General features: G+C 45.1%; 1 protein-coding gene across 8 annotated transcripts in view; it reads left to right on the top strand.

The window, feature by feature from the left end:
• CAB39 (calcium binding protein 39) overlaps positions 1-22,508 on the top strand; it is a 197,586-nt gene that overhangs the window by 35,211 nt on the left and 139,867 nt on the right. The window lies entirely within an intron of this gene.

Here is a 22,508-nt window from a genome sequence, read left to right as displayed (position 1 = left end):
TAGGAACTGTTCTTTTTACATATTAATTGCAAGCACACGTCTGCCTCGTTTTATATAGCTTTTCTTCTTTTTAGTTTATTTTCCATCTGCTTTATGAGCGTGTACGTTTTTGTGGTTTCTAGAGTGTGAATGTAAGAATAAGTCAGTGTGTGAATGAACGGATGGTTGAGTGCAAGGATGAGTGGTGGAGTGCATATATGATGCAATATTCAGTGCCTCCATTTACCAATAGCTGAAGAGGCACTTTCAGCTGTCAACCAGACCTATTGGCATTGGCAATTCTTACTTTAACATTTCAATAACTGAGTTGTCTTGCCTGCACAATAGTGATGTAAGATTTGTGTATGTATCAGTGTTCATAGTGGCTTCATGTAATGCCCATGCAAGTCAATAGTCTACATCCCCGGCCCGCTGCCCCAAAGGAAAGATTTAATCTTTCTTATGTCTCTCATTAAGGAAAGTTGAACGAATCCATCGAAGATTTTTAATAACTACTCTCTTTACGTGTTCGGGCTCCCACTTGCCAAAGTCGCCAATTTTATTTTGGGCCTAGTCTGTGATTTTTAATTTACAAAATGCATTTCTATAACCCTGTTTTTTAATACATTAATTTTGTCTAGGTTTCCAACTTATTGGCCTGCAATAGCTTACCTCATGCTAGGCAATACCATTTTATTATTTAATATTGTATCTATTTTTCATTAGTAAAGTGTACATTTTACTACAATCGTTGCATAGATTTAGAGACATTCATAAAGGATTTGTGGTGCTTTGAGTAATGGCAAGCCTTCCATGTTGGATTAAACGTTAATTTTTCCAAACAATGGAAAGAGTTAAAGCAAAATGCATCATTGTAAGCTGCACTGTTTATGAACTTTAGAGTGTAGGTAATTATTTGCCCTACAGTATTTCAGTAGTCCCCATTAAATACATACTATTTTTTTTTTTTCTTTCAAATCCTCCATTTTCAATGTAAACACAAGATGTACCGGTCGTTTCATGAGTGCACACCATTTTAAACATACTCTTTCTATAAATAATTATGTGCCTTGAAGTGCATATTTTCCAGGATTCCCCAGCTGTAAAGTTTTCTTGTAAAACATTGTGAAGATAATTATTATTTAGCAATGTCTTGATTAACGTTAGACAGTAACGGTGAAAATCCATTTTTTTCTTGGCCCTCTAACAACATTCAAACTGTTACTGTTTATCATAAAGCTCTTACTCTATTTTCAGTCTCCCTTGTTAGATATTGCTACAACATTCCCTATCTGAGTTTAAGATCAATGTTTTAAACATTTGCTTTCTCATTTAATTTAAAGCAGAATGCTTGGAGTCTGCTAACTTACTAAGTTAGCATTGCCTCGCACCTTCTCATCAGTTGATTGTTGGCACATGTCCAAGACTTAAATACACAGAGGGATTTCTTATAATCTTGAGATCGACGTTATCTTAATATTATGTAGTTAATTAGTTAAGATTTAGCCATATAGCCAAACATTTGATAGAGGAATGAAAAATACACACCAAGAACTGGTATATTCAATTGAACAAGTCCACTTGTGTATTTACTATTGGGTACTCTGGTCCAATAAGTCATGGGTCTGTTCTTTGAGAAATTTCTTTAACTGGCTGATGGATGTATTCATAGCAGAGCCCATTTTGTTAATGCCATCTTTGGAACTATCTATCACCTGTCTGTAACGATCCATTGTTCTTTGCAGGCCCATTCATTTACCCTGTATCACTGCCATTTAGAACCTTAATTTCTTTTAATAGTATTGTATAACCAGCTTAGTGTTTTGATGTAGATGGAGCAAACTGGCCCCGTCCAAGACTTTAAGTTGAAAACGCAATGGGCTAATCCATTGCATGGTCATTTAAGGCAAAAATAGACTTTGGCTCCCAGAATGTACCGATTTCTTAAATAAAGGCCAGAATGGTGCCCGAGGTACAGGAATCAAGCTAGCTAAATATTTAGATAATTTTGCCATTTCAACTTTCAAACAAATTAAGTGTATATACACACACCACACCTCCTCCACCACTTTTCTGTCCACCAAATGGAAACAGCAAAACCTGTATTAGTTTCTGAAAAAGGCCATATTCAGGGGCCAGCATACTTGTAGATAGAAACAAATAGAACCAAGATTCAAGAGTAAATATTTACCTCGTTATCCACTATCTCGATTTGACTTGTAATAATTGAGTGACAGAAGCTTTGGCTAATTTTCTAAGTTTTGTTGGCGATGTATGAAATTATGACTTTCAACTGGCATAGCAATATCCCATTTATTCTGAATGCTATGAAACTTCATGACTCAACAGTGTGGTTAATTTTGTCTTCTACTGTACTACAGGCTAATATTGCACATTAAGTGGTCAGATATATAAACTACAGACTGATTCAGTGACAAATTATAAACTTAGTGGAAAGTATTATTTTATTTGTATAATTGGCAGTTCCTTCCTTTTTAATATTCCTGTCTGAACACAGTGACTTTACTATGATGGATTATAAAGTAAACACTGTTTTCTAAAGAAGCTTTAGATACTCTGATGCATAATGTTTCCAAATACCAGCTAGGGCTTCTTAAGAGGGTGAATTTGGTTGTTTCTACTCTAGTAGTAGGTGGCTCAAGCTTTGAGTTATGTTGACTGGGATAGTTTGTACTTGTGTCTTCAGGGTGAGTGGTTATCAGGGCTTGACATATGGTAAAATAAGGACTACACAGATAAGCGCCTGCTGGTCTTTTTTTGTTGTTGTTGTTGGTATGCTTAATTGCATTCATTTAATGCGCTGTCTTAATGCACTGTCTTAATGCGCTATCCTTACTGAACTGTCGGAAAGTATTTTGGTTGTTTTGATCATATAGTTACAAAATAAAATATATCTGCTTTGTTATTTAATTTAATGATTTGGAGGACTACTTTAGTTCTTCGTTTTAGATTGAAAGCATAATTTTCACAAGATTTGTTAGTAAGTGCATGTTCAAATAAGGAGCTCTTTGAATATTGGAGGAAAATGCAACATTCTTCGTTCCATAGTTTATGTCCTCAGTGTTCATTTTGGTCTTAAACACATTGCAGCCTTTTCTGAATGATGCAAGAGAGTGAAGGAACAGTATTTGCCGCCCCAGATTCTATTGTTGTCTGGCGAGTGAAGAAATGTAAAGTGCAAAAGTGAGCGTTAATTGTTGCTGCCTCAAATTTCAGTGCTGAACTATCTATCCATTTTTCTCAGTATAAAACTTAGATCTGATATTTTAACTCCTACATTGAGGTTTGGGTGTATCATATATAGAATGTTTATATTGTTTATACATTGTATTAGAAGCACCCATCTTACACCACATGCACAAAAAGGACCAACCTAAAATGCATGTTTTTTGTTGCAAGATGCACTCAAGTATTCACTGGAAAGATCACTGACCTTCTTGCATTGCATGTTTTTAAGTTTACTATTGATTAACTTGGTTCTCCCACACATCTCCTTTGTCAATTGAACATTCTAGTTTTGTGTGGTTCCACTCTCCTTCACAAGGGTGTACTTCGTACCCTGTCCATTACCTTCATGACTCACTATTCAGTTGGCACTTATAGTGATTTCTCCATCAATAGGAGCACAACTAAAATGTGTCTTGTCAAAACTATTGAAAACCAGCACAAGAAATGAATCTCATAATATTCCGCAACCTTCATCTATTTTGATAAACCTATCATACTGGTGAGAACGATACACATTACCATAATACCCTTTTCTCACCAAGGCTTTCAAACATGCTCTTGCAAGCTGTGAAATCTGTCAACCTAACTGTGGCCACAACCAACTACAGACTTCTTTTCTGAGAAGATCCCAACAAGAATGCCACTCATCATCCAGTCATACCGAAAGGGAACTTTCAAATAGCTCTTGATTCAAACTTCATTATGCTACAATCTACCTGAACATATATATCTATCAAACCCTCTTTTAATGCTGCAGACTGTACTTCTGCAAACCCGTTTAAATCCTGTTCTCAGTACAGAGCTGCTCTAATTCTCAAAATATTGTCTGATTTTACCTGTACTAAAAAAGGATATCAAACCTTTATACTATTGACATAAAAGCTGAATCCAACCTTCTTTTTCGTGGGAAAATTATAGATAAAAGCCTGAATTTACAGAGCCTTTTAACTAAATTTCTAATGACCTACCAAACATTGTCAAATCTGGATTTTGCTCTAAATGCAGCATAAACAATGCCACCTTATGAGTAATCCATTGTTGTACACCTATTGTGCTAGGGTGATCTCTGCCTCCTTGTGTTTCTGGACCTGTCAGTGGAGGGTAGATCTAATCGGATGTAAAAAAAAATACTAATACTCTCCTCCAGAATTGTGTCCACAAGCCAAGTATTTAAACAGGTTAAATCTTTACTTGGATCAACTTAGGGAATTGCTTCTCCTTGAACTGTCTGCTGGTTCCAGATATGAATGTCTAGAGACGCAGAAACGGCTAACGAATCTTTAAGAGCTGGTGGGGGGGGGGATGTTCAGTGAGAGTGAAAAACACAGGGCTGGAGTGAGTTTTGAGGGGCGTGCCCTGTTTCTCCCATCTGTTTGCCATACTGCACTACTTCCTGGCTTTAATGTAATTTCAAGACTTCACAATTTCCTTACTTGCGTTTTCCTCCTTACCCCAGCTTTGATGGCCATATGTTAGACAACATGCAGATGCCCCCAAAGCCCCTTAAAACATAAAAGTGCACCTTTGTACAATATTGTCACAGTTGTATTAACATATGTCTGCTGCGTAATGTACATGAGTTGTGGGGTGTTACACATTTGACAACTTTTAAGTATGAGGTTTTATTATGGCTGTTGTGAAGTCCCAAAGAGGGTGCTATCCATAATTCTAATTGGAAGTGAGTTGCTATTGGGGGTTCCAGCAAGAGAGAACATTGTAATCGTGATACTGAATATGGTAGAAGTACTGCAGATTTGAAGCATGATGGGTAAATGTGAGAAGTTGGCCTGATGTGCAGTGCTCACTATTCTAGTGATCACTATATATCAGTCCAAACAACCCTTATTGATGATTGGTTGTAAGTCAACCTTATAGACCAGCTATCCTAGTAGCATGGATACGAGCAGTCTAAGGCTAAGACTCTAGAGGGCGTGTTAAGCAAGCTGTTTTACCATCACATTACCCCTTGAACACCCAGTGAAAGGACACCACACAAGTTGTTATGAAAATAAACAGTGTATTTATTTATAACAAGACTACCCTGGCTCTTTATGAGACAGGGAGCTAAGCACACAACAAAACTCTTATGAAAATACTTTGTCGCACAATTTACACAAATGCCAGAGGGGCACGAAAAACCATATACTCTAAAAGTGGAATGCGAATTACTAGCAGGTAAGTAACAATTCTCAGAGGCTTTAGAAACGCTAGGCCTACAATACTAAACACTCAGGTTAGGAGCAGGAGGCCTAGGGACACCACGTGCAGAGTGGGAACTCTCACGCGTAAGGCGGGAAAAAGCCTATGGAAGCTAGAACTCACAAAGTTACTGTTCTCGGGCGAACCCGACTAGGTAGGTCGAAAACGACAGTGGATCTGGACCCTTGGATAGTGAGGCTATGCGGGGGCACCGAAATGCCGAAGTTACCTAGCCCAGGGGCTGCGGCTGCATAGGTCTGAAAAGACGTCGGGATTCCTCGTTGACGAACCAGGAGCCTGAAGAAGGAGTTGCTGGCAGGCGGCCAGTGAAGAAAAGTTCGAAGAGATCCAAGCCTGGATCAGGGAAGAAGAAACCTGAAAGCAGAGGGGACCAAGTTCTTGAATCACTAGCCAGTGATTAAGTGGGCACCAGGATGGCACCGGGCGAAGTCACCGCAGTCAGGTGAGTGGGCGCTGCTGGGCTCTGTAGTCTCACGGACCAGGAGGTGTTGTCGGCGACCAGGATGGAGGTACGAGCTGTCCCACGATGGATGATGCTCTCGACGTCGCTGGACCCAGGATTGGGGCAACAAGTCTTGGCAAATTCAAGCCCACGCGGTGGACCTAAAATGGCGTCTGGAGTGGACCAGGAGGGTCCGGGGTGCTCCTCTCTTGGAAGGGAGCAAGGGCCAGTCTGGAGCAACCAGACCAGCAACAGTGATGTCATCGGGCGTCGTTAAGAAGGCCACAAGCCAGCGGGCTAGTAGCCAAACAACGCGGTGAGCAGCAAAAAGCAGAAGGGCCCCACGCAGATCGTGGAGATGCTGGGAGGCTGAACTTCGGTGCTGGGGCTGCTCAGGGTCGGGGCTTCTCGGACCCCAAAGCACTCACCAGAGGATCCCTCGGCGGTCGTGCTGGAAAGAAGTCGTGCAGTCTTGAAGATGGCCGGTCCCTCGAGGTCTCGTCGCACCCACGGTTCTCAGCTTAGCTGTAGAGGTGGGTAGAGGTCAGAGGTGCCAGGGAAGCCGGTTCTCGTCGAGCTGGGCAGTCAGATTCCGGAGGAAGGACTTGCAGCAGACCGCAGTGTTCTTAAGATGGTGCCTGCGGATGCAGGGTGACTACTCCTTAGCCACAAGGGAGAATCTTGAAGAAGAAATCTTGATGTCCTTTCGTAGAAAGTCGTGTCTTGATTCCAAAGATGATCTGATTTGGAAGGGGGCCAGTTCCTACCTTTTATCCTGAAAAAGGGGGCTGGCACGCGACTAAGTCCTGCCCTATGGGTGGGACTAGGAGGGGGGTGGTTACACCCCCTCTCCTTTGGCGGGCTTTCCCCATGCCAGGGGCTGGAGTGCCCCTGGAACTGGTTTCAGCCGGCCTATGCACAGTGAGCACTGGGGTGCCACTTGCAGTCACCTTCCTCTAAAGCCCTGCCTACCCAGAATACACAAAACCCTGTCTGGGACGGTGCTGGCACCGCCCCTGGCAGGAAACCCTTTGTCCTTGCCTCCTGTGCTGGGCGGACTCCCAGCAGCAGGAGGGCAGACTTGTGTCTCGGTGGCAGCATCCATTTTGTGGAGCTGAGGCTATGTCTGACTTTAACCGGGGTTACAGGTTACATATATGTCGTGTCCCTCTAGAAGGGTGGAATGCTAACCCCGTCGCCAGAATTGGCGAGGGGTTAGTATTCCAATTCGTATGACACCTTACTCGACATGTTTTGATAAAGCGATACCAGAGTTGGCATATAACCGCGAGGATTATAATGCACTTAAGAGTATATGGTATGCGATATCATGGAAACGGCTAAGGAATGGATCCCGAAAGCCGCAGACAGGCTCAGCTCATGCCAGAGCACTATCTCACACGATTCCAAGCACTCTGCCTTCAGGATTGTCAAGGCCTGCCATAGGAGTGACTGATAGGAGATCTGTGTGTCCATTTTTAGGGTTAGATATAGGTATACTATATCTAAAGCAAAGGGTGATTACACCACCTTGCCCCAGCTGTCAAGCAGCCAGTTGTGTCAGATTTGGATGGCCAGCCAGGGGTGGCATAATACATGCTGCAGCCCCTGGTAGGCCCTGGGTACACCTATGCCCTGGGTACCTAAGGTACACTGTACAGGGACTGATAAGGTGACTCAGTATCCAATTAGATATGTACCTAAGGTACATGGAATCCATTTTACAGAGAGAGAGCAGTAGGCCTGGGGTCCTGAATAGCAGGGCCCCAGGTCAACTAAGTCAGAAAACCAGCAAAACACCAGGCAAAAAGTTGGGGGCAACCATAGTCAGGGATCTACCTTCCTACAGTAAATATTACCAGACTTAAGTGAACGATTACAAAGAGAGAAGTTATCCATAGTATATCCTTGGAAGTGAGAGGTCTAAGGCTTAGGTGGGGCCACATAATGGGTTGCTGATCTGACAATGGGGGTAAGCTTTGTAAGAGCATGCATACAAATTACCCCTGAAAGCAATCTCTTAAAGCTGTTTTTGCAAGGATTCTGGTCTGTATTCCTTCGGGGCTCAAGATTTTAGAAAAACTGTTACTATGTGGCAACTTGTCCAGGCAAAGAAGAGTAATAATAGTTGTAATGCCTTCATATTTTTTCAGTGCATCATTCCAGTTTGGCCTACTTTCAAAGCATGGCTTCTTTGTAGAGGAACTAATGAGACGTTTCCCATACTTTCCCTCCCAATTGAGTGATTGCATTTTGACCTGCTTGAAAGGAAACGCCTTGGTGCTAATGAGCCGACGTTTCTTCTAGAGAAATAAAACAAATTGCAATGTTTATTTAGCAGGTGTTCAAGGGTGTGGAATTTAATAAAATATCTACTTGTCCGAGGGACAGGTGGCTTCATAAATCTACCGGTCCTGTAACAAAATCCACTTGTTCCTTTGGTGCCACATAGTGTGGTGACAAACTATGGCAGCAACCTCATTATATAAGAGCTCTGATAATAGCCTAGCTGATTATGCCAGAGATCCAATATTTTGGTAGGGGTTGAATACTAGCAATTCCCTTATTTTGCCACCTTTCTGCAGATCTACATACTGTGGCTGGAGATAGTGGTAAAATAGTTCACCCATGGTTGGAATGCCCTTTTGAGTCTGTGCAAACCTACTAACTTGCATTTTTTTATGGGCTTTCATCCGTTTGTCTCTAATATTTTCCCATACACAGACATTTTGGTAATTTTATTCTGGACAAGTGCAAAAGTAAATTTCTTCCAGGGTTGGGGAAAGAAGTGGCTGGTGGGAAAGTGAACTTGTTACCGCTCAACAAATTTTTGCATGAGCATATCTACACATGCATATTTGCTCGTGCTAAAATGCAGTTCACAAATATTTTCTAGGGGTACGATTTCCTGGCCTCCTACTGTAAAGTCTTGTAAAACTGCACAAATTCAAGGGCATATTCCATCTGTGCACATGGTGACTGTAAGAATTAGGTGCCTATTTACGTCTGGCATTAACCAAGACCTTTTTGTCCCTCTCTTTCTCACCCTCTCTTTCTCACCCTCTCTTTCTCACCCTCTCTTTCTCACCCTCTCTTTCTCACCCTCTCTTTCTCACCCTCTCTTTCTCACCCTCTCTTTCTCACCCTCTCTTTCTCACCCTCTTTCTCACCCTCTTTCTCACCCTCTTTCTCACCCTCTTTCTCACCCTCTTTCTCACCCTCTTTCTCACCCTCTTTCTCACCCTCTTTCTCACCCTCTTTCTCACCCTCTTTCTCACCCTCTTTCTCACCCTCTTTCTCTCCCCTCTTTCTCTCCCCTCTTTCTCTCCCCTCTTTCTCTCCCCCCCTTTCTCTCCCCCCCTTTCTCTCCCCCTCTTTCTCTCCCCCCCTTTCTTTCTCTCCCTCTTTCTCTTTCTCTCCCTCTCTCTTTCTTTCCCTCTTTCTCTCTCTCCCTCTTTCTCTTTCTCTCCCTCTTTCTTTCTCTCCCTCTTTCTCTCTCTCTTTCTCTTTCTCTTTCTCTTTCTCTCCCTCTTTCTCTTTCTCTCCCTCTTTCTCTTTCTCTCCCTCTTTCTCTCCCTCTTTCTCTCTCTCTTTCTCTCCCTCTTTCTCTTTCTCTCCCTCTTTCTTTCTCTCTCTCTTTCTCTCCCTCTTTCTCTTTCTCTTTCTCTTTCTCTCCCTCTTTCTCTTTCTCTCCCTCTTTCTCTCCCTCTCCCTCTTTCTCTTTCTCTCCCTCTTTCTCTCCCTCTCCCTCTTTCTCTTTCTCTTTCTCTTTCTCTTTCTCTTTCTCTTTCTCTCCCTCTTTCTCTCCCTCTTTCTCTCCCTCTTTCTCTTTCTCTCCCTCTTTCTCTCCCTCTTTCTCTCCCTCTTTCTCTCCCTCTTTCTCTCCCTCTTTCTCTCCCTCTTTCTCTCCCTCTTTCTCTCCCTCTTTCTCTCCCTCTTTCTCTCCCTCTTTCTCTCCCTCTTTCTCTTTCTTTCTCTTTCTTTCTCTTTCTCTCCCTCTTTCTCTCCCTCTTTCTCTTCCTCTTTCTCTTCCTCTTCCTCTTTCTCTTTCTCTTTCTCTCCCTCTTTCTCTTTCTCTCCCTCTTTCTCTCCCTCTTTCTCTCCCTCTTTCTCTCCCTCTTTCTCTCCCTCTTTCTCTCCCTCTTTCTCTTTCTCTCCCTCTTTCTCTCCCTCTTTCTCTTTCTTTCTCTTTCTCTCCCTCTTTCTCTTTCTCTCCCTCTTTCTCTCCCTCTCTCTCTTTCTCTCCCTCTTTCTCTTTCTCTCTCTCTTTCTCTCCCTCTTTCTCTTTCTCTCCCTCTTTCTCTTTCTCTCCCTCTTACTCTCCCTCTCTCTCTTTCTCTCCCTCTTTCTCTTTCTCTCCCTCTTTCTCTCCCTCTCTCTCTTTCTCTCCCTCTTTCTCTTTCTCTCCCTCTTTCTCTTTCTTTCTCTTTCTCTCCCTCTTTCTCTTTCTCTCCCTCTTTCTCTTTCTTTCTCTTTCTCTCCCTCTTTCTCTTTCTCTCCCTCTTTCTCTTTCTCTCCCTCTTTCTCTCCCTCTTTCTCTCCCTCTTTCTCTCCCTCTTTCTCTTTCTCTCCCTCTTTCTCTCCCTCTTTCTCTCCCTCTTTCTCTTTCTCTCCCTCTTTCTCTTTCTCTCCCTCTTTCTCTCCCTCTTTCTCTCCCTCTTTCTCTTTCTTTCTCTTTCTCTCCCTCTTTCTCTTTCTCTCCCTCTTTCTCTCCCTCTCCCTCTTTCTCTCCCTCTCCCTCTTTCTCTCCCTCTCCCTCTTTCTCTCCCTCTTTCTCTCCCTCTTTCTCTCCCTCTTTCTCTCCCTCTTTCTCTCCCTCTTTCTCTCCCTCTTTCTCTCCCTCTTTCTCTCCCTCTTTCTCTCCCTCTTTCTCTCCCTCTTTCTCTCCCTCTTTCTCTCCCTCTTTCTCTCCCTCTTTCTCTCCCTCTTTCTCTTTCTCTCCCTCTTTCTCTCCCTCTTTCTCTCCCTCTTTCTCTCCCTCTTTCTCTCCCTCTTTCTCTCCCTCTTTCTCTCCCTCTTTCTCTTTCTCTCCCTCTTTCTCTTTCTCTCCCTCTTTCTCTCCCTCTTTCTCTCCCTCTTTCTCTCCCTCTTTCTCTCCCTCTTTCTCTCCCTCTCCCTCTTTCTCTCCCTCTCCCTCTTTCTCTCCCTCTCCCTCTTTCTCTTTCTCTTTCTCTTTCTCTTTCTCTTTCTCTTTCTCTTTCTCTTTCTCTTTCTCTTTCTCTCCCTCTTTCTCTTTCTCTCCCTCTTTCTCTTTCTCTCCCTCTTTCTCTTTCTCTCCCTCTTTCTCTTTCTCTCCCTCTAGGACTAATTGAGTGACTGCATTCTGCTCTTTCACAAGGAGCATATTGGAATGCAAAATAGTTTTGTTCAGTGCCAGGAACTACCGAAGGTGGCAATGTGTCGTTTTTGAGACCAAAAATATTTTTTCTTATGCCAATGTTTCTAGTTCGAACATCAGCACGCATACGCTGTCTACAAGACCTGATGTAATTGATACTATGCCTGTATTCCCACCTGCTACTTACCATTGGATCATTGCAGCGTCTCTCTTCTTTCCTGCCTCCTAGTTCGTTCCTGCAGCCGATATCTCCCTTCCGTTTAGGGGTGAGGAGCACCAGCCAATTAGTTCCCATACGCCACCATTCTTCATGTGCTGTTTGCAAGAACTCTTTGTATAAATGTTGCTTTCCGACATTCACTGCTTGCTTCCCCCTTTCTCATTGTTATAAGCCCCCCTGCCCCCCATCGACGGTATATTTGTAAGTCTACAACATACACCTGCACTTTCGCTGCTACAGCCGTGCCTTTGAAGTTTTATTTTTTTTTACTTTAAAGCTGAGCACGACGCACACTCTCCCATAGACTCCGCCCACTTCATCTGGTATTACCCAACCCTCCTCTCTGATGTGGCTTTTTAATAGTAGACTTTTTTTTCCCTTCAACCGCAATTCAACTGTAGCACCAATAGGCTTTTTCGATACCAATGAAACGGAAGAAGGGCTACAATTAAAATTCCAGTGACGTCCCTCATCTATATCTCCAGTTTTGTCCTGTTCTATTTCTATGTCTACTTAATTTCCCCTCTCCTAGTCCTTCCTTAACAACCTTGTAGATACTTAAGAAAAAAAGTATGTCATGGTAAAGCGAAAAACTAAGCATCTTATTATGAGTTTGGCGGTCCTCCTGTCTGCCAGCCACCGCCTTGCCGACAGGATGACCGCCAAGCACATCTTGTGCCAGCTGGATTACAACTGTATTCCATGGTGACGGGTATGCAGCAGTCTCACGGCAGCTTCTGTATAAGGCTCATAAGGGAGCCTTAACAGCAGGTGCCGCTGTGACAGCGCATGCAGCACTTTCCTGCACGGTGTGGCATGCACCTTGCTGGAGCTTTCGTGCAATTCTAGGGGGGGAAGGGGAGAGCACTCCCCCACCCCCCCTCCCCCCCACCCCCCAGCATACACCGTGAGGCTCTGGAGCAACAGGGGGCCCTATTCGGGCACCCTTACTTGCCTCTCCGCCACAATTTTCATGGCAGGCTTACTGCCGTGAAAAGGGCGGTGGACTGGCATCTCAGAATATGCACCGCCGTGCCTCAGCGGCACCACCAGCATATTGCTTTCCCCTGTCTGCTGCGCGACCGCACAGGATCCTGGATCCCCAGCGGATGCAAAGGCTCCTGTTATGATCTCACCGCCAAACTTGAAATACTACAGGCAGGCCTGCAGTGTGGCCAGACCGCCACACGAGTATAGCGTTCCTATGGACAGCCATACTTGTAATACGTACCTAAATCCAGATATCGTCAGAGACCAGGTTTTTAAAATGTTGCAAAGTTAGCTGAATGATTCAACAGGTTGCATCTCGTTAGACTGTTGGAAGAGCATCTCCTGTGGTTATTAGTGTCCCTTTTGAAGGCCAGTGCCATTTCAGGTTCATCTACTAAATGTAGGCTAATGTTGGTTGGTAGCATGAGCTCAGAAATGCTTCGTGTTTGAAGGTGAAAATTTTGCAACCCCGTGCAGTGGAGATATGGCATTTAGAGTGCACAAAATATCGTAATATAACCTAAAAAGTCCAGATTGGCTGCAAATAATGGGACTTTTCAGCCATACAAGAAACTGCTCTTGTTCTCCTTAAACTTCCCTCTAAACCACACATACCTTGTCACCATTTCCTTGGTTTACATTATACATTCTTTGTCTTTTACATGTTAAATGTATTCTCCTAGTTTACCTTTCCTTTTGACATTACGTAGCAGTAGTCTGTGTCATTCTCTATATATACAATTTTCATCTCTTCTCCTACCCCACCCTCTTCCATTAGTGTTAACCCCTCCTAAATTGACGGGTTCCATCAGATATGTGTTTTTTTTAATTGAATATCTTTCTGCTGGGCTCCAAAAGCTAGCTAACTTGAGATTTCGAGAACAAAACTTTAATTGGCATCCACTACCGTTCTTACAGCTTTGTTATCCATTTTCCTGTTTTCCTTCTCCATAGACGGTGCAGCACAATGCTTGTTTTAAGTTGTGGGTTCTCCAAAGTATTTTGGGGCAAATACCCTCTTATACTACTAGAACTAGTGATCGTGATCCTGATCCCCGTTTACTGCTTTTACAGCCTACCAGCTAACTGATATTAAATTGCCTCATTTATATCAAGGCTTACTCCACTAAGGATATGTAGGTTCAAATGCATGGTGTCAAGGGATGAGCCATTGGAGCATGGCAATAACATGCCTGTATTTGAAGAGGCCATGACATTTTCCAGTTTGTGAGGATATGAAGCGTATTTTTCTGCAAGAATATCCTGTCTTTACATAGAATGCACGACATATACAAAGCAGAAACTCATTTAAAATGTGTTCAAAAGGATGACGCTAGAAGGACATAGAGCTTCATCTTGCTGTCAAGTTCTAAGTAGATTACTAACTTCACAGAGGACCTTCTATCAAACCATTTATCCTGTAAAACATTCATTTTGGCATTTTCAGATCCTGCTGCCGCTGGCCTTTTTTCTAAAGGCAACTTGTTTTAATGACTTATCTCTTTCAACTTTTAGATTTAATTTGATTGTAGGTGACCTTAACATGAACATTTGCAATTACGATTGTCCCTTAGCCAAAGGCTTAGTGGAGGATCTTGGACTGTTCCAGCTCAATCAACTGGTACGGATGCCCACACATGTGCACGGTCACATTTTGGACCCTGTTTTTATGAAATCTAACTTGATAACGACAAGTGTACCGACTCCTGTGGCCTGGTCGGATAATTATGTGGCAACTTTTGGTATCTCTGCACCTCCCTTGCCAGCAGCACAACCTCATAATTGGAGTGCTCGCGAATGGTCCCTTATCACATCCAAAGTCTTCACGGCAGCACTAAACCAGGAAACCCCTTTACTTAATGCTTGTCCTCATAGTGCTAATAGGCAAATAATGGGGTGGATTAATCGGGCCATAGACGCTTTAACTCCTAGGAAAGCTATCGTCAGCATGCGCTCCAAACCATCCGCTCTGTGGTTCACGGAGGCATTGCTGGCAAAGAAGAAATCCATGTAAGCGTCTGGAATGCATATGGCGTAAAGATTACAAAGACCACCATAAAACTACTTACTTTGCTGCCCTGAGAGACTATCATGAGGATCTAAGGCAGGCACACATGAATTTCTACGCTCAAAAAATTGAGCAGTCAAAAAATTCCTCGAAGGAACTCTTTCAGATAATCAAATCTGACATCTCTGGAACAGACAGCTGTGTCAATTCCTTCCACCACTGCCCGCTGCAATCAGATCACATTCTCCTTTCTTGGTAAGATAAACACTATCTGTACTTGTTTTCGTGAGAGTGCTAGGAATTTCCAGTGTGATAAATCTGCCCTGATAACTACGGCTGTCCCCGTACGTTTTTCAAATTTAAAAACCATCTCGGAGACTAATAACCTGATGTCTAAAGTGATTTCTGGATCTCCTTTAGACCCTGTGTCCCCAGCCATACTAGAGCGAGGCAGGGATGCAATTGTCCCTGTACTCTTGCTCCGTTATTCCTGTGTTTCTGGGCAGGTTCCTCAGGAGTGGAAGCACGCTGCGGTGATTTCACTCTTGAAGAAACCAACTTTAGATCTTTCAGTACCTGAGTCTCTGTTGCCTTTCTTTGCAATAATTGCTGAAAACTTTGTCAACCAACAGCTAATGAATTTTGTGGAAGAAAAAGCACTTCATGAGTCGCAATCTGGGTTCAGACCCCTTTTCAGTACAGAATCAGCCCTTTATTTGCATCAGAATCTCTCCGCCATGCGGTGGATGAAGGCAATATGGCTGCCCTAGTCATGCTCGACCTAAATGCAGCTTTTGATAGTGTCTCCCATGGACTGCTACTAGAAAGGCTACAGAACTCGGGGTGGGGAGGACTGTGCTGGGCTGGCTAGTGTACTTTATGCAGAGTTGCATGTTTATGCTCATTCAACAGCCATATGCCTCCAAGATTCTGTTGCTGCAGCAGGGAGTTCCTTAGGGTTCCACCCTGAGTCTGACCCTGTTTAACTATGCTGATGATTCTCAACTGATCATAACACTGGCTCGGAACATCAGCCAAGCTGCAGACGATTTCAAACTGTCTGGTAGACCTGGCCAATTGGATGAAGGACAGTTGCCTCAAACTTAATGCTAGCAAAACAGACATCTTGGTGGTCACAACAACCAAGCGGCGGACAATTTCAAACTATGTCTGGTAGACTTGGCCAATTAGATGAAGGACAGTTACCTGAGACTTAATGCTAACAAAACAGACATCTTAGTGGTAGAAAAGCAACTGTCCATCTGGTCTATGCTATGGTGGTTAAATGAGTTAGGCCCTCTGCCTATCCCTAACTCTAAGGTGAAAAACCTAGGAGTTTGGTTCGATTCCACTCTATCTTTTGCAGATCAAATCTCCACTCTTGTAGGTACTTGGTTTGGTACTTTGAAAATGATCCAGAAGATTCTGGCGCTTATTCTTGACTCTCCGAAAAGAACAGTAGTCCGGGCTCTCGTGGTGAATGAATGAATGAATGGCTTTATTTCGATATATAAAATATCATAAAAGCAGAAATACAGCATGTTAAAAACAGTAAAAACAATCACATTCAGTTTATACAGTATAAAGACATAAAAGCAGATAATACAAGAATTAAATAGCCAGGGAAAGCCTATTCAAACGGATTAACCATTTAAAAAATGTGGACACCCCGCAAACAACTACGGTGCATGTGTCAGATTTTAAGATGCGGAGCGCCTCTCTATACTGCCGGGTACCTAATAGTCTACATAGAGGTTTAAGCCATCTCCGCCTCGGCAATGCATATGCTGGACACTCAAAGATGTGGGCAACCGATTCTATGCGGGTTGGGCAGGTCACACAGAAAGGGGAGGACACGTGGGATGATTACCCATAGGCAAATTCACTGCCCATTGGCAGTGTCCCCACTCTGAATTTAAAATACAGAGCTCTATCTGTTGGATTAGAAATAATGTCGAGATAGGGTTCATATGCCACCACATCCTTCATTTTCAAAAATTCATGGGTGGATTTACAATGATTCACATCAGTGGAGGTTTTACAATGAACCCAACTCCAGTAGAGTTTCTTTAGAACAACTTTGGGGAGGGCGGTCCTGGCTTCCCACGCATCCCCAAGACCCAAGGCTCCTAGCAGCCGCTTGACATCCCTCAGCCACTTGATCTTGGACCAGCCCTCCAAAGACATGACCTCATCCAAGGCCTCTACGTATGAGATCAACTCGGGCACACACCACAGACGCGCCCAAAGCAATAAAGGGCGAATTCTGGCTTGGTCCCTGATCGATCTGCAACCCAAATCCATTAACACGGGTACTGAAGGAGTGCTCTGCGGAAGAGCCATCAGATCTTTCAAAAAATTTCTCTCTGATCTGGCTAGCACATCAAGGTTACACGTACCCCACAATTCCGCCCCGTACAAGGCGGCGCTAACCGCTCTAGCTTTATAGATCTCCAAAACTGGGGCAATAGGCTTGAATGTAGAGGAACGTTGCTCCTTAAGTAGTGCACCGCCCACCCTTTTGTGGCTCAATAGCATCTTTTGAATGTGCGAATTCCAGTGCATTGAATCCGAGAGACGGATGCCTAAATAATCAAATTCAGACACCCTCTCCAGGGGCACGGAATTCAGCACCGGGGGGGGGAGGGGGCGGCCCCATTTTTTTGGGCGGGTTCAAAACTAGGAACTGTTTTATTGGAGTTGATTATCAAGCCCCGTTGCGAGCAGAACTCCTGGTATCTATTTAGGAGACTCTGCAAGCCCACATGAGTCTTGGAGACAAGCAGGGTATCATCCGCAAAGAGCAGAGTGGGGATGTGCTTGCCCGCCAGGGAGGGTGCATCTGCAGGGTGTTTAAGCAGGTGCTCCACCACTCCGTTCACATAGAGTGAGAAGAGAGTGGGGGCAAGCACACATCCCTGACGGGCACCCCTTTCAACTGGGATCCTATCAGTTTTTTCGCCGCGCTACCCCACCGCACCTGTGCGAAATTATCAGCGTGAAGCCTGACTAAGAGGGACAGGATATACGGGGGCAACCCCATTTCAGACAGGACTCTCCACAACCCCTCCCGTGGTACTAGGTCAAAGGCAGTCTTCAGATCTATAAAGGCCAGGTAAAGACTGCCCTTGCCCAGCACCACCACCTTCCAGTAGAGAAGAACCAGTCTGATTTGGCCCCCCTACATTTCTTAGTAAACCAACCTAGTTGGTTCTTGGTGCTGTTAGCACCCCCCGCTGAGCAGTTCCTATTTTGAAGCATAAAAAGATTGCCCAAGGCCTTGATTGTATTGCAGAAGAGGCCTGAGACTTCGCTATTCGTCAAGGTGGAGGAATCTAGAGTGTATAGAGAAGCTGCTAAAATTGCCCCATAGCCATCGTTTTCTCCTCATCCACAGCTACTTTGTTCCATATTAGCCGCCTCCCACAGATGGAGGTACACACTTCTGGAGTAGGAGCCAAGTTTAGCTGCGATTGCACTCCCTGTTCCCCACCCCACAATAGGAGCAGAGCCAGTGAAAGAGGGTTATGATCGCTATCGGCTGAAGGGAGGACTACCATGTTGTGCAGAAAAGACCAGAGCCCAAAGTCGAGGAGAATGTAATCTATTCTCGACGTATGATTTGGCCTGTTGTAAGTATGGGCTCCGGAGGGATCAGAGAACGTCCTCCCGTTCGCTGCCCTCAGGCCAAATTTCAGGGCCAGGGAGTTGAGTTGTATGACCCGTTGGGACCACTTCCGGATGGGCGGGATGGTTAAGACGGGTATTCCTCTCTTGGCATCTTTGTCGGCAGTGTCCAAAATGTCCTCCGTCGCCAAGGGCTCAAACGTACAGTTAAAGTCCCCAGCGACCAGGACATGTGATCTATTAGGGCACTGCCTAAGGAGATCCTCCAGGCCTGCAATTGTTGGCGACTGGGAGCCTCCCTTGGTGCCCCTGGCATAGATGTTAAAAATGTCCAGGGTAAGCCCTCTCCTAGGCCCCTTGAGTGAGATTCTAAGCAAGTCAGGCGAATTAGTCTCCTGCTGCACAATTTGGCACCCAAGAGTAACATCAACCCATATGAGAAGGCCTCCTTAGGGGCTGCCCTTCCCTGAAGAGGGGGAAACTGCTGGTTTAAAGAATTACGAATACCCCACCTTATGGCAGGGCTCCTTACTCCAGGTTTCTTGGAATATGCAGATAGAGTAACCCTCTATCAAGAAATTCCAGTCGGGCATGTCCAGTGTTCTTGCGATACCTGCGACATTCCAGTTAAGAATCCTAAGCACAGATGCCTCCCCGGCCAGGCCCCCTCGAAGCTCAATCCCTAGGTCGCCCACCCTCCCTGAGGTAGCTGCAAGTGGGCCCTCCCTCAAGGGCCCTCTGTTGCAGGTTGTACAAGAGGCGGGTGCTAGATCCAGTAACTGCCTAGGGCTGGGGTTTGAGGAAATCAGTGTACTACCTAGGTCGGACTGGGAAAGAGTGTTTAGACTGGTCACTTCGCACAATGGCGCTGTTGGAGTGGTAACAGGAAAATCATTAGACAGGGGGTCCTTGTTACATGTCTCCACCCTATAGATGACAATCTGTCTTTTCTTATGCAATCCCTTGGGGCTACACAGGGCCCGTCCACTTGTGCCGACCGTTCCAGCCTTAAATGGGCACGTTCGTGCAAGACCCGAATTGGGTCTCATCACCTGCATGGAGTGGCCTGCACTTGCCTGGAGTCAGTCGACTCCCTCTAGGCCTGAGAGGCACTGAAACCGGTTGAATAATGGAGGAAATTGCAAGAAATGAGTCGCCCTATCAAGAGGATGCCCTCTGGAGTGCTTCTCCTTAGAGGCCCATGTGAATAACGGGGGGGATCATTACTACTTTGGGGGTAAAAGTAAGAAAGCTCTAGAGTATGCACCTCTCCCACTCTACCAAATCGGGGTTCTCTTCGAATAAAATCCACCACCCTTGGGTCCCTGAAATTTATAATGACACAGTCGCTCTCCAAGTCTTTAGGGCAGTATCCCACCCATACAACTCTTCTAACATTTAAAATCTCTGTTTTGGACTGGTGGGGGAGAGCTCTGTTCTTGTTTAGCCAAAAAGTAACTTTGTTCTTTAAGTCCCTGGAAGATTCTGTTTTCCCCTCCCCGATAGGTGGAACTCCCGTCAGGATGATAGTGTAGGGGGCGGACTCGGGGGGTAGATTGACACACGGCAAGCTCTGCTTGGCAATTTCGTTACCCTGCAATCCCTTCCTCAAGGACTGTGTTGTTAGTCTGTGCAATAGGGGCTGGCTTGGCCCGCAGTGTCGCACCTTACTTGGAAAGCCTGCCCTTAGCAGACTTCAGATGGTTATTATTCTCAGAGGGTTTCCAGATTTGTGGGTGTTCTAACAATACGGTCGTAAGGTTGTTAGCGGCAGCACTCGCGTCCAGCCTCGATATAACACAAGACCCCTTTATTTTATTTTGACAGTTTTGTATAGCACAAACGACCCTTGCGGGTATCAGAGCGTTTTACAAGGCACATAAATGTGATTGACAAATACATAAGAATACGATGAATTAAGCGAATACATTCCTGGTAAAAGTTAGCGACTAGCATATAACAACTAGAATATATAAGAAAGTTCAGGTGAATCTAGATAAGAAGATCGCTTTCACTTCTTTTTTTAAGAAAGCAGCGGACTGATTCAGTCTTGTTTCTGGGGGCAAGGCGTTCCAAATCCTGTGGGCCATATTTTGACTGGCGATCTATGGGCTTCACCATTGTGTTATCGGAGACTTTTACTAATTTATCCAACGTAATCGAATTGGCTGTAGCCAAGTTCTCTAGCTGGTCCAATTTGGAGTTTATCAGCCTCGTGCGTTCCAAAAGGAGTAGCATCAGAGATTTGATAAGGATTTCTATCGTGCCCAAAAGCTCGTCATCCATACTATGGGTCGGACACTGGACATGTGGGTCTGTAGGATCCGTATTGAAATTTAGTAAGCTAGTTGGAACAGAAGGGGGCGGGGCTATGTTTTTTTTATTTTTTTTTTAGAGATCTTTGGATTCCCCTCTTGCTGTATTGTCCCCTCTTTTCCTTTTGCATGGTTTGGGATTTGTTTGGCCCCCCTCAGTTGAAAGTCTAGATGGAGAGCTAGATGGCTTGGACGATACGCCCGTGCCATCTAGTGAACTGTTTGGGGAAAAACAAATTGAGTCTTTGTCAGGCCTACCACCCTCTGCATCCAGCATCGCAAGCGCCAGAACAGGACTTAATTGGTGATTTTCAATCAAAGCTGGATAGCTCGAGAGTGGGGGAGATGCTGCTGACCCAATTTTGCCCAGAGACGAGGGCTTACCCGATATAAGATCGATGGATAGGCGTTTCTCGGCAAAGGCAATTTCCTTTTCGAGGATACCTGTAGCCCGCTTAAAGAAATGATCAAGGGTTCCGGATACCACCCCGCTTTTAGTAGAGACATGTACAGTTCGTTCTTTCCCAGAGCGTAGGGACATGGTTGCTGCAAGGCACAGAATTATGCACCGCAAAATTAATCTTTCTTCGGAGGGTAATAAGAATGTCCTGAACCCCCTTTGGCACAAAGGTCATTCGACTTAGTCCTTACTTCAGATGGAAGAGGCGGGCCCGGCCCGTCCACATATGGCCACGGACGGCCATAGACGGTCCCGCCCTTGTCCCGGGCCTCTCCCGGGACGCTCCCGCGCAGCGGAGAGGAGAATCCTGCAAATAGGGCACACGGGCTCCTGTGGGCGGGACCAGGTGGTGCTAGTCGTGCAGGGACTCCTGGGAGATCGAGTCCCTGCCTACGCCAAACGCAGCCCGCATGCAGCCATAGCTCCACACAGGATAGTCTGCCCCCAGAGTTCAGGGTCTAAACAAAAAGATGCTCCCGCTGTTCAGAAGGTCGAAGCGGGTGCGGCGAGTTGCTGATGGGCTCCGCTGTCAATACCAAGGAAACTGCTTTTCCAGACCCGCTATAATCAAAGGAGTAGCCCACAGGTGAGGGGGGACAGGCTGAATATATCCACACGGGCTCCTGTGGGCGGGGCCGGCAAGAATGGCGGGACCAGGTGGTGCTAGTCGTGCAGGGACTCCTGGGAGATCGAGTCCCTGCCTACGCCAAACGCAGCCTGCACGCAGCCACAGCTCCACACAGGATAGTCTGCCCCCAGAGTTCAGGGTCCAAACAAAAAGATGCTCCCGCTGTTCAGAAGGTCGAAGCGGCACCCGCGAGTTGCTGATGGGCTCCGCTGTCAACACCAAGGAAACTGCTTTTCCAGACCCGCTATAATCAAAGGAGTAGCTCTCGTGGTATCACAGATGGATTACTGTAACACTCTCTATCTGGGGGCCTCTAAGAGGAGTCTTCAAATGCTCCAGAGGGTACAAAAGGCAGCAGCTCCTCTGTTGCTGAATATTTCCAGACGTGCCCCAACGGGTCAGCTCTGGCAAACCTCTGCTGGCTTCCCATTGAGGAGAGGATTTCTTTCTAAGCCCTGTGCTTTGTTCACAGGATCCTGCACGAAAAATGCTCTGACTATCTCCTTCAATTGATTCAACCTTATTTACCTAGCCGGTGCCTGAGATCATCTGGAACAGGCGTGTCCAGAGTTCCCAAATTTTGCAGAACTTGTCTTGGTGACAGCTCTTTTAGGTTCCTGGCAGGTAAACAATGGACCCGACTGCCGCTCCATCTTAGATTAGAGCCTTCGGAAGTTCTCTTTCGGAAGCACTTAAAAACTTTTTAAAAAGGGCCTCATCCATTAACAAAGGAGGGATGTCCGTTATTTGTTAGAATTCAGCGCAGAGACACTCTGAATTGGAGTAAACATGCGCTTTACTAGCGCCTTACTAATGCTTTGCTAACTTGACTTAATTGCTTTTCAGTATTCCCTGTATTCAGATTTAATCTTTTATCAACCCTGCTCTTGTGGCTCTTTCCTATTCAGGAATTTCACCTACTGTTGATTTCTCGGCTATGCTTTGCTAAACTTGACATTTTTTGGGGAGGGGGAGTGGGCAAGGGTCATGGTTTGTGATATGGTTGCACCTTATGCGAGTGGTCGAAATATA

This window comes from Lissotriton helveticus, chromosome 11 (genome assembly GCF_964261635.1).
Source record: "Lissotriton helveticus chromosome 11, aLisHel1.1, whole genome shotgun sequence".
Lineage (NCBI taxonomy): Eukaryota > Metazoa > Chordata > Amphibia > Caudata > Salamandridae > Lissotriton > Lissotriton helveticus.
The sequence above is the reverse complement of the archived record's forward strand: the minus strand, read 5'-3'. Positions and strand labels throughout refer to the sequence as shown.